Source organism: Gossypium arboreum, chromosome 1, assembly GCF_025698485.1.
Source record: "Gossypium arboreum isolate Shixiya-1 chromosome 1, ASM2569848v2, whole genome shotgun sequence".
Lineage (NCBI taxonomy): Eukaryota > Viridiplantae > Streptophyta > Magnoliopsida > Malvales > Malvaceae > Gossypium > Gossypium arboreum.
The window spans coordinates 66,633,385-66,660,891 of NC_069070.1; the positions used below are offsets into that span (position 1 = coordinate 66,633,385).

A 27,507-nucleotide genomic window follows, 5' to 3' on the forward strand; every position below is an offset into this window, starting at 1 on the left:
CCCTTGTTTGCACTTCGGTGCCCCTAATCGCACATTCGTGCTCCTGATTGCACTTTGGTGCCCCTATTATGCAATTATGATGCCCCTGGTGTGGTGTAGTTACCTGAGTATCCGAGTCAAGTTACTAGTTCATCAGGTGAAAGGTTAATGGAATTTACAAAATTATTTATGTGCTTAAAGGCTAATGTATGGTCAAGATAGTAGTAAATGTTAAATGTTCAATGATCTATTTGATCATATGTGAGTATAATTATATCGATGATTATACGGTTAAAGTTAGATATTTATACGCATATATGAATGAGTTTGGATTGAATTATTATAATCCAGGAAGCATACGATGAACCATTTTCAGTACTAATCTTATAAGTGCTTCGTGAATGAATAACTGTATGATTAATTTGTTTATTTAGTTTTCACATTGTTTAGTGAAAGTAAGTGATTTCGAGTTGATATGCTTCTATGAAACTTTGAAACAAAGGATGAATTATAGAATGATTATATGTTAAATGTGTAAGTATTATAGAAGAAGAAACGTTTAAATGAAATGGTTATATGAAATGCTTATAAAAACAAATATTTATATACATGTATATGCAAGGCTACACCAAGTATCCATGAGAGGTGTATTGAATAGAAAATGAAAGTTAGCTTATGATATAATGAAAATTGATGCCTAGTTGTTTATTCTAAGATGTTTAGTAGTTAGGTTACCTCTATACGAACTTACTAAGTATTATTACTTACGTTAGTTGTTTTATTTTCCTATAAATTATCGGAAAGCTTGATTTGGTTAGAAGCTCATCGAAAATCTATCACACTATCCAGCAGTCAATTTGATAGTTTTGAGCACTTTTGGTCAAGGTTTATATTGGCATGTGTAGGATGTTTTGTTATGGTATAGGATGATTAGTTGATATTTTTGTATGTATAAATTATCTTGGTTGATGTCACTTGATGCCTTGATGGTTTGTGTTATTATGTTATATCATGTTGCATGTTTTGGAAATGGCTTATGTGGTATGTTTTGAGATAATTTGAATATGGTAAAGTTATGGCATGTATTGAAAGGCATTTATCTAGTAATTGATGATGGAAATATGACAAAATGTGCAAGTTTGGATGTTTGAAATTAAAGTGCCTTGTACTGCATATTGGTTGATTGTTTTTGGACTATTAAATTGGTTATTATATATGTACGTTTTGGTAAGGTTTCGATGCTTTGATAATATGTACTAAAGGTCTTTAGGTAGATGTATGAATTGATGTTGGATTTGGTCATCTGAATTGGTCAACTTAAGCATATTTTTGGTATGTTTTTGATGCCTTAATCATGGGGGTAAATTGTTTGTAAGTATACATTTGGCTTGATGATGAAATAGCTTGATTTTGGCCAATTTCATGTCCACACGGTCATGCAACATGGTCGTGTGTCCCCTAAAGGTTTTAAAGGCATTTAAGTGAGACAGCTACACAACCTAGCACACAGCCTAGAACACGGGCGTGTCAAGCCATTTCGTGTGTTACACGACCTAGCACATGGGCGTGTGGCCTGACGTGTGATCCAACTTAAAAAGTTACACGGTCATGGACATGGGCTGGGACACAACCGTGTGTCCCTATTTTGATTGTTACACGGCCTGAGACATAAGCGTATGTCTAATCCGTGTGAGCCACATGTCCGTGTGACCCCAGCAGTTCAATTTTTCATGCATTCACTTTTTATATCATCACTATTTCATCTCATTTCATTTATATTCTGTTTTCAACATTCAATTCCCCAAGACTTATTTTTTTTACTCTACAACTTAGTCATTTTTCTACTATTTCAGTGCACAAATTTATTTTCATACATAATATTACACTTTCGTAATTAATTCAATTATTTAACATGCTCTATACTTAGATTAAAATTAAATAAAGTTAAATTCTTTAAGTACTTACCTTATCTCTCTACTTTCTTCACTTTTTCCACAACTTTCTCAATTTCCACTTTCAATTTCTTTCTTCCAAAATTATGTTCTACCTCTCCAGTGTCTTTACTTCTTCTTTTGAGTCGCTATAAAAATTTCAAGGAATTTTGGAGAAAAAGTGAGATTTTATGGTAAGGAACCAAATTGTAAGAAATGAAACCCTCATTCATCCTTATGAAGATGGACGTGAGAAGCAGGGGCGAAGCCAGAAAATTTTTTTAGGGGGGCCGGATGAAATTTTAATTTTTTATAGTTTATATTTTTATAATTTGTAAAGGATTAAATTGAATTTTTATAATTTTAGGGAGGGCAAAGTGTAATTTTATCTTTACTAATTTAAAATTTTTAAAAAATTTCAAGGGCTTAAAATGAAATTTTCCATTTTAAGGAGGGCTAGGCTCATGCCAGCCCCCCTGGTTACGCCCCTAGTGAGAAGCATGGAAGATGAAATAAATTTCTATATATTTTTTTTAATATATCATTTAATTAATCAATCAAATATTAAAATATCTTATAAAATAATAAATATTCAACTAATCATATTTCAACACTTTTTATGCTTAATTATTAACCATATAATTATCTAATTTGGGTTGACCATTTTACACTTTATGTTTGGGCAAAAAATAAGGCCAGTTTAAAAATATAGGCTCGAAAAATGGGTTTGAGCAAATAAATAAGGCCCATTTAAAAAAGGGGCCGAGTCTCGGGCTAAGGCATTTTTTTCCTGGGCCCAACCTAGCCTGAATTCACTAAAGGACAAAAAAAATATGCTATTTTTTGTTGTTTTAATGCTATTTTCTGGTTTTTTTTCTCCTTATTTTGTTACCATTTCACTATTATATTGCTACATTTTGTTGTTATTGTTTGGATATTATATAACACTTATTTTATTGTTAATTTTGTTATTATTTTAGAGACATTTGCTTGTTAAGTTGTATCTATCTTAGTATTATTTAAGTATACATATTTTTAAAATTTATTTTCAATTTGTTGGTAATATTTATTTTAATTTTTAGTATTTTCATGTATTATATAATTTAAAAATTATATAAAAATTAATACTGGTGGGTCATGTTGGGCCCAAGTTTTAACATTTTTATCCGAACAAGCTTTGACAAAACTTTAGGCCTATTTTTTGGGCCGAACTGAGCCCGGGCTTAGCAAATGGGCCTAAGATTTTTGTTGGGCTCGAATATAATTAATTTTATTTTTATAATGCATATTTAATTTGATTTGATTTGGATATTTAAAATCGATAATTGATCAAATAAATAGTTTAAATTGAATAAATTAATTAAATAAATTAAATTATTTTAATATATTAAATTTAATTTATTTGATTAATCAAAATTTTGCCCACCTTAAAAGATATTTATTGCTCGTGTTAGTACACTAATTTTTCTTTTCATTTTTTTTTTGTTTTGCCAATACTTTTTTTTTTGTCCTGTTAATACATGTAGCACTTTTCACTAGCACATGCAAATCTTTTTTCCTTCAAAGAGTTTCCTTTGAAAAGAAATTTTAATATTGAATCTTCCTTCCAGTCTTTTGAAAAGAAGGTTGAATATTAAATAGCCATACGTTTTGAAAAGTACAAAATATGTATGCACATTCATAGTATGGTCATCAGGAAATTGGGGGGGGGGGAGGAACAACATTTGTTTGGCAAATGTTGGTCCAAAAAGAGGCTATGTACCATGAGTTATTTACCTAAAATGAAACAGAAAAAGAAAAAAACTCAAATCATTTGATTTTCTCGGTTTGCTTTTTATATTAGAAATTGGATTAAACTTTGTCTTTTAATATTAAATAGATTAATTTTATCTCTATATTTTTAAAACAGTTAAATATTAGAATAAAGTCAATATTTATTTTTACAGAATAACATAAATTTTTCTTTTCATTTATCTAACTCCAAACAAAATATTTAATCTGTAAAATCATAAAAAGTTTTTGAAATATAACTCTATTAAACTTAAATGTTAACTTTGTTAAAATTTGACCTTAATTGATTTTTTAAATCGAGCTTGGCCAAATTTTTTTTGTATTAGGACAATTTAGTCTAAATTCAATTTAAATAATAAAAGTATTTTTAAATTTAAATTTAAATTTAATTATAAAATACATAAATTATTAATATAAAAATATTTTATTAATTTTAAATAATAAAAGAGCTTTTTGAGTATGTCGGGCTGGATTAAAAAGTGTATGAATTTGAGGTTTTTTTATTTTTTAATAAATAGCTCTAATAAAATAATAGTGAGAGAGTAATTTAATTTTATCTTTATAGTAAAAATACACATTCGTCATTCATTTTATTTATAAATAAGTTTTTCTTGTAATAATTAAAAAATAAGATAAATATAAATAGTATGAATTGTCCTAATCAATGGTACGGTGTTTTGAAGACAAGAGCTATTATTAGTAAAGGGTTTGTAGATGTTTTAGAAATATTTATGTGTCTTTTAATATTAAATGGGTATAATTATATAATTTTCTATTAATTACATCTATATTTTTGTGTTATAAATTTGTTTCCATCAAAAAGTTTGTTGTGATCTAATTTATTTTGATTCATAAAATATTCCATTTTTTATTATCTTATTTAAGAACTTAAAAGGGAATTGGTGGCATTTTAGTCATTTACAGGTTCCATTACTTTCTCACCTGATAAATATGTTGAGGAATTTACTATGAGTTGTCAAAAGTCCACTTCATTTCATTAAATTCAATATTAATGGATCTTAACCACGTGGAACTTGAATTCAATTACTTCATATTTTAAGGAAATCATTAGTGATTTGGAGTTTAATCTTTTTTTGGGTAAATAAATCTAATGGGCTTCAACTTCAACAATTTATTTTCATCATTCACCCACATTATGATGATTCCCAAAACAGAATCCCCCTTGAATGCATTAAATAACTAAAATCTTTATTTGGTGGTGCTTCATTATTATATTTTTAAAACTTCAACATCTAAAAAAATTTATGTTCACTATTGAATATTTTGAGAGGGAATTAACTGGTTCTAATTGAGAGAAATTCTTTGGCTTTTATGATATTACCGGATGGAACAACAAAACCTACTCAAATGGTAGGAAATAAATCCTATCACAAATACTGTACTTGATTAAATTCTATTTATTAGGGTAATAAATATATTATTTTATAATTACAAAAAATGTAATTTTTTATAATAAAATATAATTGTATTGTAATTCTTTATGTTAAATATAGTTATACAAATTATAATTACACAATTATATAATTTATATTTCAAAAATATTATTTATTAAAAAAATTTTAGTATGATAAAATAATTTTCTAAATGAGTAACAAAAATTCAAATCAAATTATCATACTAATAAAAATAACAAGAAAATACAATTTCATCTAATTGATCAAACATTCCACATTTGTTGAGTCATTCCCTTTTAACATTTAATATATTCCTTATCATCATTTTTTGGTCCTTAACCCAATTTCACTATTCTAGTATGATCCAACCTTTTCTTCTTTTTTTTTTCTTTTTTATGCTATATTGTCGTGATGTTAATACGAGAAATCTTTTTTTAGAGCAACAAATGTCCTTTCAACCACATTTTAAAGCTTTGAATGTTTCAAAATAAAGAGTTTTTGAATAGCCTCTAGTGCTTGTCTCTGGGTTCATTCTCTCAAATGGCATTAGACTCCACAATACGTACAGAAAAACCTTTTGTATTAACATTACTAACATCTAACACAATACTTGGGTTCATGGCACAAACAGTCTAAATCTTCAAATATAAAAATTATATAAACCTAATTTGAAAAATAAGTTATGCTAGGTTATTCCCTTTTTACAATACGTAAATGAAGTTAATATATATAAATTTGATAATATATATAACCTTTATAAAAGATTGTTTTATAAAGTGTCTTTCATAACATTTATTATAAATAATATAAAATTTGCTATAATTTTAAAAAATTATTTTTATAAATAAATTTTGACAAAAATTATAATTTTTTATAAATAAGTATATTATTATTTTTATAATATATAACATGAATACACAAATAAGTTATGTCTGTACTTTTTATAATAATTTTTATAGGATAAATCTCAAAACTATCGTGAACTTTAATTCAATGTCCACTTGTATAAATGAACTTTGGTTTTGTGCAATTTTATACATAAAATTTTGATTTAATCTAATTTTCACAAATTATTAACACAATTTTGATATAGCATCACTACATACATAAATAATTATATTTATCTAATATAAAAATAAGATGATGTATTTATTTATTTAAGTGTGTATGATTGAATCAAAATTAAAGTTTCATGTATATATTTGAACCACAATAAAAGTTTCACATGTACAACTGCACTAAGTTAAAGTTTATTTATCAAATTGCACATTAAATCGAGTTCATGTATAATTTTGAAATTTATCATTTTCTTATAAATAAGTATGTTTTAATACTTTTATAACATGTATTTTTTTTATAGTAGACCCTTTTGTCATAACTTTATAAAATACACAAATTATTTTTATGATATAATTTTTCTAGGTTTATCATAAAACTTTATATTTTTTCATAACCATCCCAAACACTCATACATGTTCGTGCTAATAATATAATTTTACAACTCAAACACATATAAAAACAGTTTCTTAAAGTTAAATAATGTATGAGCATTTAGAAAGCCAAAGGTAATTGGATTTGGGTGTAATTACTCTAATTCTCACCTTCTAAGAATTGGAAACTGTAATTGGATTTCTCCAATTACAACAAATTTAGTGTGACCCACCAATTACAATAGTTACCTAAACATGTCACCACTATGTAATTATAATTGTTGAAACCTTTTTTGGAAATCGACCTCTTTTATTTTAAAACGAAAATGGAGTCGCCGCCAACCCTTTTTATTTAGGTGTGATTGGATCACCTAAAAACTCGATCATTTTAATAAAACATTAGATTTACTAAAACGTTAATATTCAGTCTTACAAATCCAGAAAATGGGTTCGGGAGTCAATTACGTATGAGGAAGGATTAGCACCCTCACAAAGCCCAAAATTGGTACCAAGTTGATTACTTGATGTTTTGATGCCAGAAGTTGAAAATTCAGAGAGAAACTAAAATATGATCTCTCCTTGCATGATGTTCTTTTTAATTAAAATCATTTAACTAAATTAAATTTTACGAAAAATGCCTTATTTCGAGTTAGTCGAGAAGAAAAGATCATGCCCCTAAGTTAGGACACGATGCTTTGAATCCTCGAGAACAAGAATAGTCACCATTTGATCCTTACTTAAATCTTGTTTTTACTTTAAATAGGAAATTTGATTACTTTGGTTTTAGGAGGATACCATACTCCGTAAGTTAGGAGCACGACTCCTCGAATCCCAAAAATAATGAATGTTGCTTCTGTTTTAAATATTTCCTATACGTTATGTAGAACTAATGTAACCTTTTAAAACGATATACTTTTAAATTTGTCCAGGCCTAGTAATAAAATGGATAAATATATTTTAACACGATGCATAGCATGGAGATTAGCAAAATAAAATAACATAGTAATGGGTAAAAAAAAACTGAAATGATGATATTAAAATGATAGATAAATAAATAAATAAAATAAAAGATGAAATAAATAAAGGACTAAAATAGAAAATGCAAAAATAAATAGGCACCAAATGGGTAATTATTCTAAACCCCAGGACACGCGTCATTCCCTATAGGGTTAGCAGACTGAGGACCAAACTAAAAGCAAGTCAAAATTAATTAAATGGTATAATCTAAAAAAAGAAAAAAAAAATGAAATTAGGACCACATTAAAAAGGGTTCAAAGGTGAAAGGACTAAGGTAGCAAATAGACCATTCCCACGAAAACACGGAGATCTCAGGGAATCCCGATCAGGTCGTCGGGTCAAGCTTAAAATGACGCCATTTTGAGACTTCTGAAATATGGCCAAAACGACTTCATTTGATGATGCCTATATAAGCCAAATTTTTTTAAAAAAAAATCATTTCTACCTAAAAAAACACTTAGGCTCCCTTCTTTTTCTTCTCTGGAGCTGTTCCCTATCTGGCCATAGGGTCATCGTCACCTTGCCATGGCCACCGGCCATCGGTGACGGCAACCGTCGCCTCTGGTGGTAGGATTTACAAAAAAATTACCTTTTTAGCCTTTTTTAACCCCTAGGACCCATACGAAACCCTAAAGAGATTTTTAAGAAACTTTTCAGTTTTTTTATTTCTTTTGAAGGGTCGACTTTATTTCCTCATTCGAAGAAACTCAGACGAGGCTGTCTTTCATCGGAGACAGTGGCGTTGGCCTCTTACGGTGAAGAATAAAGCGACACAGGTAAGAAATAAATTTTTTTATTTTATTTATATTTTTTGCGAAAATAAAAATAGATAAAATGAACTACCTTTCTTTTAAACTTGTTGCTTTTTCTTTTTTTTTTTGGTATTTTATTTCTTTATGCGTCAGTAAAAATACAATGTATTCATTAGGCTTTTATAGCCGATTACATTTTTTTTCTTTTCTTTTTTTGTTGTTTTTGCTATCTCTATCCTCTGGCTCGTTTCTTTTTTTCTTTGCAAGTATTTGTGGCAAGATCAACGGCGCTAGGGAGCCGTGCCTTGCCATTTCGGTGAAAGGAGGGGGAGAGACCTCGGGCTGTGTGTTTGCTGACGTGGTGAAGGAGCAACGCTGAAACTCTTAAAGTGAATTTAGGGTTTCTGTTAGTTTAGGATAGTTGGGCTATTGAGCTTTGGGTTATAGGGTATTAGGGTTAGTAGATGGATTTGGCTATTGGGCTCCTTTTCATTTGGGCCAATCTATTTTTGTAAATGGACTTGGACTTTTTATTTTTGGTTTTATTTTTTGGCCAGATGAATTTAGGCCACTACAATAAGCAATTATGCCCAAATCCAGTTACTATGTGGCTTTTCATACACTACCTAAAGTGAGAGGAAAGTTAAAAAAGAATAAGGATAAAACTCTTCATTTAAGTTAAGAATAGAATCCTTTAAAAAATATACTTACTTCAATGTAAAACCCCTTACCTGTATCCGACGCCAGGGCAGGATTCGAGGCATTACCTGACTTAAACATAAACATTCATACAAAACCGGGCCATAAAATTTGGACCAAATCAAATTCATCCAATCACATGCATATCGTCCCTTATATGAGCCCACGAGGCCCAAAACATACGTTAGGAGTGGTTTAGGAATGAACCGAAAACTTTTGGAACTTTTACTACAATTCGAAAATTTTCATACTTTGGAGAGTCACACGCCCGTGTGGGTAGGCCGTGTGGTCATACACACGCCCGTGTGGCTTAGGACACGCCCGTGTCCTCAGCCCGTGTAACTCCCTGTTTATGATGTCATGCGCAATTTAGGGTCACACGGCCAAGTCACACACCTGTGTCTCGGGGCCGTGTCCTTCATATGGTTGAGACACATGGCCGTGTCTTTGCCCATGTAGCCAAGGAAATGGCTATTTACCAAGCCATTTGCCACCCTCATTTGCACACTCACATACACACATTAATGGAACTTAACATGGAACAATTAAGCCACCAACACAACCATAATCAAGGCTTAAACACATCAAAACAATTATTTACTATTCATAACAAAATTATCCACTTGAGTTGTAGTCACTAAATTATTTATATCTTGAGCTACAAAACTTTAAATTAAGATCCACTTGATTTTTCTGAAACTAGACTCAAATATCTTCCTACCATAAAATTTCAAGAATTTATGGTTCAGCCAATAAGTACAGTTAATTCTTCAAATTTGTCCTTGTTCTACTATTTGACAGTTTCGACCTTTCTTCACTAAAGATTAATTATCTCTTAGTACGGGATTCGGATGATGTTTCCATTTGTTTCTCTTGAAATTAGACCCATTAAGAAAATAAAAATATAAATTTAAACCCCCAAGTATTTTTATACACTTTTTAATGATTTTACAAAGTCAAAATAGGGGAACCCGAAATCATTTTGACCTTGTCTCACAAAAATTCAAATATCTCATAAAATGAAATTCTTTTGCTTACATCATTTCTTCTATGTAAAACTAGACTCAATAAGCTTTAATGTAATATTTTATTCAACCTCTAATTCAATGGTGAATTTTCAAATTTGAACTACTGCTACTGTCCAAAACTGTTTTAATGCTAATGTTTCTCTTTCATGATTCCCTTGTACTAACTTTAACATACCATTATAAACCACATCACACAATGACATTGGCATAGGCATATAAGTAATTAGTATGCTTGTAACCCATTAGCCAAAATAAGCCAATTTATATGGCTACATACCAAATCAAATCCTTATTCATTATAAGCCAATACATTTGGCCATATCATAATGACACATGCACAAAATGACTAAGTCCCTATACATGCCATAGACTCAAAGGTTTGTGTTCATTTACCCAACATGATAGCTTGATAGTGTGACAGAATCTCCGATGATCTCCAACCTGAGCTAGCTTATTAACCCTATGAGACATGGGAAAGGAAAGAGGAGCAAGCTTCAAAGCTTAGTAAGTTCATATGCAAATAAGAACAACTATTAGCGTTTATTTACTTTATCCATCTATGATGATACTATTATTACAAATTGCATTAAATCCCATGATTACCACTTATTCATAATGCTTACTCTTTTATCTTACGCACACTAATTATATTGTCTTGTCATTAGGCTAGCAACCATAATCTCTCAATTATAGCATATCACATTATTAACAAGTTATTTTAATTTGCTTAACAACACGTATATCATTTACGAGTAATCATAATTTCAACATATAGCTTAACAATCTTTCATATATCTATTGAATCACAACTTAAGTATATACATCGTACTATATCCCAACTCAATTAGGCTCATAAGCCTAACACATGATTATTTTCAAATCTTATCATACATTCATTTATCATAATTGTAGATCATTAGTAAATGACTATCAATATTTCATAAGCATAACTTTCTCGTATGCATTCTTACCACATATTCATAGTATACCGAGACTTTTAATCATGGGTTATAAGTACATACCTGTACTAACTCGTAGTACATTCTCATATTTCCTCATCATTCACTTACTTGTCACATAATTCACTGATTTACCCGTTGAATACTTGGAATACTATGTGATACACGGAAAGCTTACACATAGTGCCTCATACGTAACCACTTACTACCTCATATCACATATCACACATTGCTTACTCTTGAGCTAATCACGAGCCTACTCACACAAGCTGACAGTCAGGACATAACTACACGGGCTGCTCACACAAGCTGACAGGTACCTGCAACATATGCAGGGCTACCCAGCCACCGGTAGAACGTATAAGACCATCACCCGGATTCACATAGTCACATATACACATAATCTCATGAGCTCATAATCACATAGTTCCTAGTGACATGTCACTTGTATCCTAAATTATTCTTAAGGTTGAAACGGGATTTTCTCGAGTCTCATCTTTGACGAACTCGTTCACAATGCTATTCTTATTGACCAGAGTATCATTTATACACTCATTGTAACAATTAAACATAGAAATTCATACATTAATTAAGCATTAAAACATGAAAAACATTGCATTATTTACACATGAACTTACCTCGACACCAAAAAGGGCAAAGAGGGACCTAATCGTCCATTATTTGTTTTTCCCCCGTTCTAGGTCCGAACCTCGTTTTCTTTGATCTATAAAATCACATTTACCTTATTTATTAATCAAATTATTCATTGTGACCCAAAAATCATATTATGGAAAAATAACATTTTTGCCCTTAAACTTTGTCATATTTATATTTTTGCCCCTAGGCTTGTAAAATGAAATTTATTCAATTTCTTTGTACTTTAAGCCTAGATGAACCATTTTCATAACTATAATAGCCCACAATTTCTACTAAATCACACTTTTATGACAAATTTTATAACTTTTACAAATTAGTCCTTTTTAGCATTTTCACTGAAAACTACTTAGTAAAAGTCGTTTCTCCAACCATAAACATGCATAATCTACCATTAGAAATCAAAATGAATAAATTTATAACATGGGTAAAACCCTATACCTTCATCATAACTCAAATAAATGGTAGAAATAGGTATATCTTGTTACTAGGATTTTAAAAACGTAAAAATCATTAAAAACGGGGCAAGAACGGATTTACAATCGAGCTTGGAAGCTTGGAAAACCCTAGACATGGTTTCCCCTTGTGAAATTCGGCCATGGGGTTGAATATGGACAAAAATTGGCTTTTAATTTTGTTTTTAATTCATTTTAATTACTAAATGACCAAAATGCCCCTAACTTAAAAATATTCTATTTCACCTATTTCATGTCCATTTTTGTCCAAAAAATTAACCAATGGTTTAACTGCCATTTAAGGACCTCCAATTTAAAATTTCATAGCAATTAGACACCTCTAGCTTCTAGAACTAAGTTTTGCACTTTTTATAATTTAGTCCTTTTGACTAAATTGAGTGCCAAAACATCAAAATTTTCGAACGAAATTTTCACGAAATCATTCCGTGGAATTTTAGACCACAAAAATATAATAAAAATAAATTTTTCCTCGTCAGATTTGTGGTTCTGAAACCACTGTTCCGACTAGGCCCAAAATCGGACCGTTACATTCAATTAAGGAGAAAAGTTGGGAAAAAAATAATAGAAACTTTTAAGAGATAAGATATCATTTTGTCTTAAAAATTGTAAACATTCTTTATAATTAATCATTTTCAAACAAAAATTTTTAAATTATTTTACTTTTCTTTCATTTATTAATTTTAACTATCCAAATAAGATCATATATAATCATTTATTTTCCTAAGCCTTCCTCTTTTTAGTATCTTTTCTTTTCTTTTACTACATTTAGGGTCTGCTTGGTAGAGTTTAAATAAAATTGGAAAGATAAAAATTGAAGGAGTAGAAAAATAAAAAGATAAAAAATATACTTTTTCTTTTCCTAGGTGTGCTTGGTAGGAAAGATGAAAAATTAAAAGAAATGACATTTTTCTTTCCATCCAATACTTGATAGAGTTGAAAATGAGAGGAAAAAAAGATAAAACATTTGAAAAAATATATAATTTTAAATATACCCCTCTCATTTTCTCTCCTCTCGTCATTCCAATTTAGAAGGATTGATTTTTTTGTATTAGTGTGATTGATTGATGGAAAAGCGAAAGGATGTGAGCAGAGAATGGAAAAGTAGAAAGAAAACAGATTTTGAGTGTGCTTAGTTGGAAAGAAAAGTGAGAGAAAAGAAAATAAGAGAGATAAGAGGAGAGAAAATGAGAGAGAGGTATATGTTAGTTCAAAATTATGCATTTTTCAACTGTTTTATTTTCTTTTATATCATTTTTCAACTCCACAAGAAATAACTGGAAAGAAAATTACTTTTTCTTTTCATTTTGTTCATATTTCCTACCAACCATACCCATGAAAAAAAAAGATGTTTTTCACCATTCTAGTTTTCTACCCTTTCAAATTTCCACCCTTCTAATTTTCTTTCCATTTTACCAAGCAAATTCTTAATGCAAAGATCTTGTTAGTAGATGAATCCAACGATGCTAAAGAAGAAATAACCATTTCTTAACCATTGACAATATTAGGTCTAATTTTGGTATTAATCCTTTTACTATGTTGAAATTTAATATTTATAATCTTTTTACTTTAATTTAGCATAAGTTGAGATTTTCAATTTTATAATGTTAATAGCAAATTCGTTAGTTGTAGTCATGAAACAAATGATGAGGAAATTTATTCTAAAATAGCCTTAAGCATTCACCTAATCTATGAATTTATTTCATGTGGCCTTGATTGCGTGATCGAATGATAGTAAAAAAATTCACATCATCTTTAACATCCCAAAAACTAGGTTAGAAGAAATTGAGTTAGTGAAACCAAGAGTGGTTGTTTCTTGATTTTGAGTTAAGATTTTGAAAAGTTTGCAAGCAATTTGTTCTGGTTTAGTGGTTAAGCGTTGTGATTATGGGTGTGAGGTTTTGGGTTCGAATCTTGCCTCTTGACTTTTTTTTTTCATTTGATTAAACACCTATCTTGGGACATTTGGGTTATAAGTTATTTTCGATCAATTGATGACAAGAATGAGTCTGCTGGTTCAATGATTAAGTTTCTATATACCCTTTGGCCTTATGTCCGAATCCCTGTGAAAGCAATGGAAATGTGTTTTTCTTTTTCTCTACCTTGAGAAGTAGTTTTATTTCATTTTAAGTTAACTAAACTTCCTCAGAAAACTTCCTAGGTTCTTCACTTTTTTTTATTTATTATTTCTGTTCCTCTATTTTATTTCTCTTCGTTTTGAATTCCTTCTCTTCAAACCATTTTTCTATTTGCTATCTTGCATTAAATTGGTTCTGAACGAGGTCTGACTTCTTTTTCTGGGTTCAATTTGTTCGCCGGTAAGTTTCAATTTGAGGTTTTTGGGTTGAAAGTTCTTCGATCGAACTTCAGTTCTGGGAATGATGTTGTTTTAATGATTTGATTGCAAATTAATCATTGTTTGGGCAATTGATTGTCGTTTTAGGTTTCAGAATTGTCTGTATTGCTTCTGCATTGAAACTGTATCAGGTGTGTAACCTGATACGATCCGCCTCGGGGTGAGTCCAGTCGTATGCGATTTTGCCCGATCGTCTACAAAGAAGTATCGTTCGGTTTGTTCAAAGGATGTTTTAAGTGAATAATGGCGTAAGCTATGTAAAAAAAAGGTTCAAAGATGGGTTTATGGACATGAAGTTTATGTAGGTTCGGCTACAGAAAAATAATAAAAGATGGAGATAAATATAGTAATTGGATAACAAACAACGAATGTGAAGTGAATTAATGGTTCGATTATGATGAAATGAAAGGATGGAATGGAATGAAATGAAAATAATCTCAAAAACAAAAACGAACCAATATTAGAAAATATTGACCCAAATGCTTATAAGTTTTCAAGGTGGTAGAATGGAGAATAGGAGAACCTCGACCCGCTACTTAGCAAAGTAGGAACCTTGGTATAAGGGTGAACGCCACACTATTTGATAGTGATAAGTTCAGGATAAGAAGAAGGCAGGTTGACGCCACTAGTGACCTAGATAAGCCAACGAGTTCTTCAACAAAATATGAGAAAAAGAAATCTCACAAATTTCATATAAGTTCAATAATGTTTTTAAACTAAGCAAAAAAATATCCCTTTACAAAGGCTGATTTCACCTATTTATAGTGCTAAAATAGGCTAGCTGAATGGTCACAAACATTGAACTTAACGTGCCAATTAAAAGCTGAAATTTAATTCAAGTCTTTTCACATTCTTGAGCCAAATAACTCTATTCTTGAATTCACTTTAATTCAGCTGAATGAATGACTTTAAGTTCTTGAAAAATGACTCTTGAGTTAGGCCTTGGTCAGCCGAATGGACACCATATTCTTAATCAGCTCCTTAATGATGTTTGAATGCCTGAAATAACCTTTGAAATGGCAAAAATGGCTGGTAGTAGAAAGGTTGCTGCCAAAATTAATTTGGATGATAAAATACTCCTTAAACCTCCTTTAAATGATGTATAAAACAACCCTTGTAACAGCCACTTCATTTGTAACCGAAAATGACTTAAAAAGTCACTTTTTTTAATATGCAACAACCCTTGTAATGTAACGGTTATGACTTGAAAAGACTCATGCAATAAATACATTAAAATGAGCTTATTAAACACATGTAAACACTTACTAAACATAACATACATTAATACTTAACTTAGGTAAATGAACTATGCATCAATTATTCCAACAACTAGTTAATTAAAGAAGCATCATTAAATAAACTTAACTCATGCATCACTAAATAATCTTAGGAACTAGATTAATTAAAAGCAACACTTATTAAGTAAACTAAGATGAGTTGAATAAATGTCCAGCAACTCATTTATTAAACTAAGATGCTTAAATGCATGGTTTGAAATGCAAACTAAATGAACAAATGAGTACTTAATGTAATACTTAATTTAATGATGCAGACTTATACTAACATGGGAGTTACATAATGCATGACTTTATTAAATGCAGAACACATAATGCATGTCATAATTAAAATATGTAGATCAATAATGCATGACATTAACTAAAAATGCATTTAATTAAACAAGACATAATTAAAGACTAAAGTATTGAGCTGGATCGAGCTCAAATGAGCTAAATTTGAACTAGACGGAGCTCGTGGAGCTGGAAACGAACTGGGATCAGCTTGCCAGCAATGCAAGGCTCGACTAAGGAGACTTGACTGATGGGGTTCTCTGGGTGCGCTCGCATCATAACCAAAACCCGATATTCTGTGATTTTTGAACGTAGGAAAACATGGTTGTCGGCGGATATGTGCCAGGCCGTGTGAACCACATAGTCATGTGTTAGTCCTTGTAACTCACTATTTTGAAATTAGAGGCAAATGGGCTAGAGACACGAGCGTGTGTCCAAGCCGTGTAACTCACCGTTTTGGAAATAGGGTCACATAGGCTAGAGACACGGGCGTGTGTCCAAGCCGTGTGAGAGATATCTTGGATTTTGGGTTAGATGGGCATGTGCTAGGCCATGGAACTCATTGTTTTGAGCCACACAGCCGTGTGAGATGTTAAGAAGGCCACACGGGCCAAACACCCAGGCTGTGTGAATCCACACTGGTGTACGGGCCAAAAATCATAATTTTTCCCTAAGGCAATATTCATCATTTGAATCGAACGTAGGCCTGCCGTAGGGTCCGTATGATTTTAATTAAGCTATATAACTTGATATCTGACTGTTTGCTGATGAATAACCTGTTATCTGTATGTATGTCTGATATGTTTTAACCCAAGTAAGTATGATCTATTAGTGCGTATTGTACTCTTGTTTAAGGTATGTGATTTATTTGGGTATGATATGTATTCTATTAAGTTTGATGGTACGCCTCTGTGTTACTCTGTTGATTAAGGGTATGTGATATCTGAATATGTTGAATTATCTGGTACTGATTTTGATTTATAACCATGTATGTGACTTCATGGAAAATCTGATATGGTCTATTGAGGTTTGATAAATATGTAGTACAAAGCATGGACTCCCATGCCTTTTGATTCTATTATTATATGATAGCGTGACCTACATGCTGATCACTTTGATTCTATATTTGCATTCTATGAAACATTGCATGGGGTTTGGGATAATGTGAAAGGAGGTAGTTCTAGCAATTTAATGACCTGCACTATCTGGTTGGTTATCCACAATATTTGTTTTGGCAGCTAGACTGCAACATAGTGGCTTGACCACATTTATATTTGATCTGGCAGTTTAACTGCAATGTGAAAGGTCATCGTTACCAGGCAACCCAGGGTGACCTATTTGGTATGCTTTGGTTGGATGAGTTCAGGGGAAACTCTACTTTGGTGTGTAGCAAAGTTGTGTAGAATGTTTTCTGAAAATCTACGTTTTGTTTTTCTGAAGAATATTGCATTCGCATACTCATACATCCCCTATCCTATTATACAATTGTTATGGAAATCTCTGTGACCTTCAGTTTGTTTCGCTTTGGTTATATAATCGTTTTGAATTCCTTGCATCACTCTAATTTGTATATTGTGTTTTGTTTGATCTTCATTTGATTTGGGTTATTCACTGAGCATTTTAGCTCACCTTTCTCCTTGTTCTCGATTGTTCAAGTAACCCTCTGACTTAGGGCTGGACGACGTGTGGGAGCTCGGATTGTTTTGGCAAGTATGAAAATGGGATGATTTTCATAATTATTTTGGTTTGAACTTTGGGTTTGTGATCTGTTTCTAAACCTGTTTTTGGGTTGTTATTAATTTGTGAGTAATGGATATTCTCAACCATAAAACTGCAAAATCACTCAAGTTGACAAAATGAATTTTGGTTTCAAAAATTAAAACTCTAAAAAGATTTTCTACTACTAATCAAGTAATCTTTTGAAGGTTTTTTGAATTCTTATTGAAATCAGTTTTTCAATGTGTTGGTGTAACACCTCCAAATTCGGTCTCAACTTCTAAGCCGGGTTTGGGATGTTATATCGTCACTTCATCAGAAATAGTTATCAATGTTATCAATTTGAACCTACTAATAATATTATGAAAGTAAACTAAATTATGCCCAATTGAGAGGATTAAACCTCAAATTTTAATATTTTTGTACTGTACAATTAAAAGGATTATACTCAGGCATTCAATAGAGTCATATTCACACCATACACACACTCATACACTATATCCAAAAGGAGCTGCTCAAAAAACAAAGGTTTGCCACTAACTCCCAAAAATTTGAACCCAAATAGATTGTATAAATAAACCTCTCTTAACCGCCAAATAAATCACAAAAATTCTAAATTTTAACATATTAGAGAGATTGTAACCATTAGACCACAACATTAATTCAATGGATCAATATAAAATTTTCTGTGGATTAGAGAGTTCTACAGTTGCATTTAATTTAATAATATAACATGGACGTGGAAAAAAAATAATGTTCAAATCGAAGCAAACTATGTGAATGAAAAATGAGCAATACTATTGGTACAACAATAAAAGAAATCTTCCACCGAAAACTTAAATTATGAAATTTTGGTGAAGATGCCATTAATACCTTTTATGGGTGTTATTCATTTTTAGTTATTTGAGTTCTGTTGGGACATTTAAATTGGGTTTAGCTGCTATTGCCATTAAATTTCTTTGTTGTTTGATATTAAATTCTTAGTTGGCCTTTCAACAAATCTGGGTTTTTAACCATAAAAACTTTGAAGGTTTCGCTTTTGATAATTAAATTCATTTCTTTGCCTCAATTTAGATTCTTTTACCAAATCCTTCAATTCCATTTAATTAAGCTTTCGAAACCCATCTCTCTCTCCCCCTTATATATTTTGCCCTTTCTCCTTCAAATTCCCTCTCCATTCCCCCCACTCTCCTCAAACTCCCTTTTAAGGTATCTATCTTTTATCTTTTTATCTATTTTTTTTTTAAACTATGTATGTATGTATGTAAGTATGTTTAACTGAATTCTTTTGTTTCTTAATTACAGGCTATTTTACAAGTGAAAGGATGAGTCGAAGAAATGGTCCCAAGCTTGAGTTGAAGCTGAACCTATCACCACCAAGGCTTAATCCACGAGTGGAATCACCAAGGCGAGCGGCGACGCTGTCCCCGACATCTCCTCCGAGCTCATGTGTGTCGTCGGAGATGAACAACGACGTAGACATGACTGATGCCATCGGATATTCGAACAGCCCCGAGGCGACGTCGTCGTCAGCAATGGTACTCGTAGGTTGCCCGAGGTGCCTTATGTACGTGATGCTTTCCGAGAATGACCCGAAATGCCCCCAATGCAAAAGCACCGTTTTGCTAGATTTCCTCCATGATACTGCAACCACAACTACCAATGCTGAGACAAGAAAGCGTTAGATTTGGAATCCCTTTTAATGTTGATCTATTAGGATTTTTAATTTTGTTCTTTTGTTTTTTCTCAGATATTGCCATTTGTGCTCCAGTTTTCCGTCCTTTCTTTTTTTCTTCTCAATGAACTATTTAGTGACCAAACTTTAGTGATTAAGAAAAGGGAGAGCACGAATAGCAGTTTGGTTTTCTTTTTGTCATGTTTCTTTAGGGTTCTTAATCATAGAACATAGAATATGGTCGTTTATGGTAGTTGGTGTCTCTGATTTGGTCTGGTTTTGAGGTTTTTTCTCTCTTTAGCGGATGACTATGTGAACTGGTTCAATTTCAACTGCCCAACTTTTCTTATAAAAAGACTTTTATTGAATATTGTTTACCTTCAATAAATATAGTTCGGCAAAGCAAAGCAGTATCTTTTTATTGATATGTATTTTTTACACAATATTGAATATTAGGATGAGATCATATAGTTTAATTTTGTGTTAAATAAGTATATAATTCGAATTTTAATCAATATTCTATTCAAGTGAAGACTTTTTTAATATGTTAATTAGATTACTTTATCAATTTTTCAAAAAGAATTTGTATATTTGAATAATTCATGCAGATTTATACATATATTTTTCATTAATTTCTTAAATTATCTTTAAACCCTAATATGACCCGCAACTTAAAAATTTCCAAAAATATTAGTATAAATTGAGTACTAATACTCAGTGGGTATGAAGAATCATAACTCAATATTCATATTCAGCATACATGTTAAACACGAGAATTTCAAGAAAAAAGTTTGGAGCAATATAAAGATTTTCCCTGTTTAGGGAAGACTCAGCGGAGCTGCCAATTGCGAATACAACGAGGACGAACTTGGCTTTAAATTGTGTGCAAAAGTTGAGCTACAGTCAATGACGGAACTACATGGGTGGTGGGGGCCTCTCCCTTAAAAATACATCATGATTTTATAATTTTGTAATTTGAAGTTAAAGGGTAAAAAAAAAAAATTCAAATATAAAAATTAAAAATCAATTGAGCTTTCAATGAGAAAAAGTGGATTCAATTAAGTTATAAGTTATATAAAAAATTAATTTGTCCTTTTTATTAATAAAAGCCGTCCTAAACTAAAAGAATTTCAAAATTATTTTTAAAATTATAAAAAATATATGTAAATTTCAAGTGTAAAACTTAAACAAATATTTATTAAAAATTCTAAATATATATATAAATATATAAATTGCCCTATCTAAATGTTGTTTATACTTTGCTGAAACTGCATATTGAACTGGTTGCATTTTTTCCTTCAAACTGAGTGCAGGTAATGACCAACCAAGAAGCAGTCAATGCTATTATTTAATGGAATGCCAGGCCTCACCATTGGAGCCACAGTGCCCAACCTTGAAGTTGAGACCACACCAACAAGACATTCAAGCTTCATGACTACTTCAACAATGGCTGGACCATCATTTTCTCTCATCCTTGTAACGACACCTATATATGCTTCTTTTTTCTCCCTCTATTTGTCTTGAAATATATTTTCATTAATTTATGGATTTTGTTTTTTGCATGCAGTTGATTTCACGCTTGTGTGTACAACGGAACTGGGGAAGATGGCAGCTTACCTTCCGGAGTTTGAAAAAAGAGGGTTTAAGCTTCTGGGTTTCTCTTGCGACGAGTACAGTCACGCAAGGAGTGAATCAAAACGTTGAAGCCTACACAGTAACTTTTTTCTTTATTTTCTTAAATACTTGATGTTAAATTTGGCTTATATAACTCTAATAATATTTTTAATGTTTTTTGACCATCAACTTTTATCCTTTTCTTCAACTAGCTTTTTTAACAGATTTAATAAAAATTAACGGATAATGTGGAAGTTCATATGTGAAATATTTTTAATGAGATGTAATTTATTAGTTAGATAACCCAATAAAATAATTACATGTTGAGAATAATAAATTTATAAATTTTAAAAAATCTTAATTTAAAGAAAATAAATGCAATTATCTAAAAAAATGAATGCACATATTTAGTATTTTTAGTCTAATTTATTAATTATCTTTTAAAACCTACTAGTAAACAAACATTTTGAAACTATTTTTAGATAATTACGTTTATTTTCTTTAAATTAATAATTATTTTTTAATTACATGTATGATTTATTTATTTTTTAATTACATGTATGATTTATTTATTTTAATATTGTCCACATGTAATTATTTTATTCATTACCTAAGTAATAAATTACATGTAATTAAAATATTCCACATTATCCACATTAATTTTTTTAACGGTACTTCAATAAAATCTATTAGAAAAAGCAGTTTGTAAAAACCAACAACAAAGGTTAATGGCCCAAAAGGCTTGAAAATACAATTAGGGTCATTTTGACCAAACATGTAAATATTAGTGGTCAAATTTATCATTAAACCTTTCTTAAATTTGAAGTTAAAAAACACATAAATAATAAATACTCCCCATTTTACAACCTTCGTACACTTTTAACTTCAAACTTAAGATAATAAAGAACAAGGTTACCATGTAGGCTTCAACATCTTTGATCTACTCCTTATGTGATTGTACATCATCGCAAGAGAAACCTAGAAGTTTTACCTGTCTTTTAAACTCAACTTTATATCTCAAATACTCAAATTCATAAGAGAAACAAAATTTTATAACTAAATACTTAAAGTGTTATTGGAAACCTAATTTTATAAAAATTCTTAAAAATTTTGTAAAACATTCTTAATTAAAAATTGTAACATTTATACTTTCAAAAAAAAATTGTAAAATTTATAAGGTTCAAAAGATATTTTTATAATATTTATGATTTTTATGATTTTTCAACATTTTATAGGGATAACAATCTCTAATATATATATATTTATATAACAATCTTTTTATCAATACCCACACAAAATAATTTATAATTGATTGATTTGGTAAAAGTTTTTACTAATTCTTTTTGAAGCGTACAACAAAAGTTCTCGTTGAGTGTAATGAGAGAGTAAATGTTATGGTAGCAACATGGGAAAGAGAGAGTTCGATGAAAGAATAATATCCTTAGCTATTCGCAAGTAAGAATTTCGAGGATAAATTTTTTTAAGTGGGGGAGAATTGTAATAGTCCGCCCGACAAAGACTATATTGAATCACTGTTTGACGTTAAGTCGTTTACTAAGGGTAGGATGTAATGACCCGAATTTTACCGTTACTGAAAAAGTATATTTTCAGGTCTCCGTTTCTAAAAAATGGATTCGTAAATATTTATTAAAAATATTTATGAAGTAAAATGAGTAGTTAATTAGAGTTTAATTAAGTGAATTTAATTTAATTAAGAGTAATTAAGAAAAGAGACTAAATTGAATAAGGGTAAAAGTTGAATTATAGATTAAAAGAAAATAAAAAGGACTAAAAAGGAAATTATACAAAAGTATAAATTAAGGCGGTGTACCGTGAAGAAAATCTAAGATTTTTTTATGTTTAGTATATTATTATATTATTATATTATTATATAATAAAAATATTTTATGTTTTAATTATATTATATTATATTATATAAACTAAAGAAACAAAAGAAAGGAAATAGAAACAGAATGAAACGAAACAGAGAGCAGGGGAGAAAAAGAAAGAAAGAAAGGGAGAAAAGAGAAAATTGAAGGTTTGAAGCTTTAAGCTTTAATAGGTAAGTCAATCAAGCCCTTTTTATTTAATTTTGATGTTTTAGAAGTTTTAGAACAAAGTTTTGATGAAATTAAGTTGATATTTTGATAGTTATTAGATTTCTAGATATTGTCCATGTTAAATAAAATGATGAATTAAGGGCTAAATTGATAGAAATCCAAGTTAAAAATAATACAAGGATTGAATTATAAAGTGATTCATAAGTTTTATGCTTTAAGGACTAAATTGAAAGAATTTTAAAATTATGGTTTTATGATGAAAAATAGATAATTATGTCTAAGTTTGGTTAAAAATTTAGTAGAAATAAAGTATGAATTAAGATAGAAAAGTAAGTGAATTTAGTTAGAATTAAATTGAAATTAAAGTAAATCAACATTTTGTACTAAGACTATTTTGGACAGCAGCAGTAGTCTAAGTTTAAAAAATCACCAAAAATTTTAGAAATTGAATTAGAGGATGAATAAAATATGGAATTAAAGATTATTGAGCCTAGTTTCTTATAAAATAAACGATATAAGAAATTGAATTGTAAATTAGGAGATATAATGAATTTTGTGAGACAAGGTCAGGATGAATTCGGGTTCCCCTGTTCTGACTTTGGAAAATCACAAAAAATTGAAGAAAAATAATTAGGGGCTTAAAGTTATATTTTTAGAATCCCTAATGAGTCTATTTTCAGGATAAATCAACGGAAATGTTATCTGAGTTCTGTACTGTGAGATAATTAATTTTTAGTGAAGAAGGGACGAAACTGTCAGACAGCAGAATAGGGGTGAATTTAAAGAATAAACTGTATTTAATGGCTAAACCAAAAATTCTGAAAATTTTATTGTAAGAAGATTTGTGAGTCTAGTTTCAGGAAAAATTAGCGGATCTTAATTTAGAATTCTGTAACTCAAGATATGAATTAGTAATGTATTAATGATTATGAATTGTATTAATTTCGGTAGTCAATTTGGTACCGAAATCTCGGCTAAGAAAGGACAAGACAAAGTCAACGGGAGTTAGCTCGAAAATTACGGTTTGTATTTCTATAATCCGAACTTAGTTATTATTTGTTATATTTATATACATATGGCAATTGTTAGTGTTAGAATTATGATGTTTTACAATTGGAATGGATTGATTTTGGTATGCGATGAATTTATTGAATTTATATTGAAATTATTTTGATTGAATTTATATTGATTGAATTATATAATATATATGATTTATGTAGAAATTTGAATATTGAATGAATATTATATTGAAAAGTATATTGATTGGAAATATGAGGAAATTGATATGAATATATGAGATTGTGATATTTGAATATTTGGTATTGAAAAGTGAATTGAATTGTATTGAATTATGAATTAATGTGCATAATTGAAATATATTTGTTGAATTGAATGAAATTGTATGAATTGTGAAAATGGGTAAATATGTGTAATTATCGGAATGAGATATTGATGAAAGAATTATTAAATTGAGAAAGTGAATGAAATACCCTATTAACTAGTCAGGCTGAGTCGGATATAATTGGCATGCCATAGGATCTGGAAGTGTACGGGATTTGCCGGCTTTATCGATCAGGCACTTTATGTGTCGTATTTCAGGCACCTCGTGTGTTGTATCAGGCACCTCGTGTGTCGTTTTAGGCACTTTATGTGTCGTACTCTGATCAGGTACTATGTACCGTTTTAGGCACAATGTGCCGTACTAGTGTGTTTGGGTTGGAATCCGTGTATCCGTCAAAGTCCGGGTTTGTTAATAGGGGTAAATAAGTGAAAGATAAATCGAATAAATTTGATTGATCAAGCTATTGAAATGAAACGAGAAATTGAATTGAGAATTGAAAATTTAGATATGAAATTGAAAATATAAACCAAAGGTTCATGAAATGATTGGAGTTCGAATTGATGATATATGATGCCACTTGATGAATTGAAATGTGATTTGAGATATATGAATCGTATGTATATACTGTAAGCTATCAGGGATAGTAAGTTGATATGATATAAATGAAATTGACTGTTATTGAAATGAATTAAAATAGAATATGATTGATAAGTGTATAGTTGAATATAGTTTAATGATATTGAATTGTGAGTAAATTAAGGAAAGCTATACCGAGTAGTAAGTGAAAGAATGGAGTAATAATAATAGATTTAGTTAAGAATTGAACAATTATGTTATTGTGTTTATTATATGAACTATATAAAATTTATATGGTAAGTAGTTGAAATTTATCTATGAATAAATAATTGCATAATTGTAATTGTTATTATGATCTTAAGTATTTGTTATATTATTAAATGTTCAGATTATAGAAATACCACTGAGTATACCACACTCAGCGTATGGTTTGTTTCCGTGCGCAGGTTAAGTAAAGATAGTACGTTGAATCAGCATCCCAAGACGATCCCGGATTCATTAAGGTAAAGTATGTTGAGTATTGATAATGGCATGTACCCAGGATGTTTAATGAGAGTCATTTAGGTTGTAAAAATATTGATGAAATGAGTAAATTATGGTTGGCAACGGTATGTAGTATGAATTTTGAAATTTACTAAAAATTCGTAGTGATTCTAAATTAGTCCCGAATTGAATTTACTGTTCATATTGGACCGCAAGGGCCTATTAAAGGGACGACATCTTAAAACTAGGATGTGTGTGAATATTTATTTTAATTAATGACCGAAATTGGACTGTACTGACTGGTAATGTCTCGTAACCCTGTTTCGGTGACGATATAGGGTTAGGGGACGTTACATAGGAAATGAGTAAGTTAATGAAATATCTATTTTTGGCTGGGAGGCAAATTCTGGGGATTCGCCATCTGGCAAACTCTGATATTTGGCAGACTCATGTGTTAAGCAATCTGCCAACCCCAGATGTTTTGGGCAAACTCATTATTTCGTAGCTCGATAGATTTTTGCTGTGTTTTAATGTGAATACGATGGCTCAGTAAGTAATGAATGGGTTTAGTTGAGACCTAGTTAGAACTGAACTAGGGTACTGTAAATTATTAGACTTTAAAATATTAAGTGGGTTTATTCATGGGAATCAAGGGCGATAGTGTGATTTTTTTTATCCTTCCACCAAATCTTGTCTCTGTTGCTTAAGTATATAAGGATAATGATTGCCTACATGTATTACTTTTACATCTTTTTCCTTGACTTATCCTTTAAGTTTCTGAAAAATCTTAAGGTAGAAAGCTTCAAACGAATAAGGTTCTCAGTAATTAGTCGACACTGTTGTTAGTGCCACCTTACTGATAATTTCTGGTAAACCTTTAAGTTATTACCAAAGGAATTTACGTATTTGCAATTATGCATGCATGAGTTTTTAGAACTAGTTGTAAGGAGGGGAACTTCTTGATTCTGGGTTGCATGTTGTCGATTCATGCATGCATGTTAAATTTCGATAGTTCAGTGATCTGATATTTTTATTTGTTTCTCATCTAGCTTAAGAAGTTAGCCAAGTTCTGAGTGATAAAGGCAAAGAACCTATAGAGTATATTCCTATTTTGGAGTTTCTGGTGAGTTCCTTTTACTCCTTTTGTATTATAAACTTCCAAGTAATATAAATTATGTAAGGCAAGTATTCTTGCTCCTAATAAGTTATAGTGTGGTGCCTGGATATATGTGTGTATCAACCAGCGTTGTTCTTCATGAGTATGGGTAGTTCTAATGTAAATACCCTCCTTGTTGCACGAGCCTAATATCAGTTATATGTGATATGTAATATGTAATATATAAGAAGGAGATCTGTTTGTGATGCTTCTGGTAGGGCAGCTACATTACAAATCGGATTGGCGGATCACGAGAACACATGTTCAGCTTAACAAAAATGATATGATGAGATAGGGTCGTGTATATATATATATATATGTATATATATATGAATATGGCTAACTAATATGATTTTGAGGTTTTGGGTCCATGGCTAGCACAAGGATGGTTCATTTGCAAACGTACACAATTGTGGAAAGTCATGGTTAAGTTGGCGGGTAGTGACCACCTATGTGTTGTGTTTATGTTGTCGGAATGGGTCCATGTAAGTATTGTGAGTGTCATTTGCCGTATCGTGTTAGTATCTCATGGTGATGCTCTTTATAAGTGTTAATGCTTGTTTACCAGTGGTATCCCTCTATATTGTTTGTGTTTTTCTTTTTGCGTGGAACTCATTAAGTTCATTTGAACTTACTTTGTTATCTTTTCCTTATCAGGCATGTAGATAATAGAAAGAGATTGGATAGAAAGGGACTATGCCAGAGTTACTGTTGATAGTGAGCCACTTAACTAATTTTGTATCATGCATGACCGTTCGGATGGGTGGCGTGTAGATCTATTTTTTAACCAACTTTTGTAATAATTTACATATTTTGTTAAATCACTAGAGAAT

General features: G+C 30.5%; 1 long non-coding RNA gene across 1 annotated transcript; it reads left to right on the forward strand.

Moving 5' to 3' along the window:
* Window positions 1-22,981: 22,981 nt before the first annotated feature.
* LOC128280579 (uncharacterized) lies at window positions 22,982-25,641 on the forward strand. The gene is made up of 2 exons (XR_008270680.1): window positions 22,982-23,119; window positions 25,482-25,641. It is a non-coding gene; the product is annotated as an uncharacterized LOC128280579 (long non-coding RNA).
* The last annotated feature ends 1,866 nt before the right edge of the window (window positions 25,642-27,507 follow it).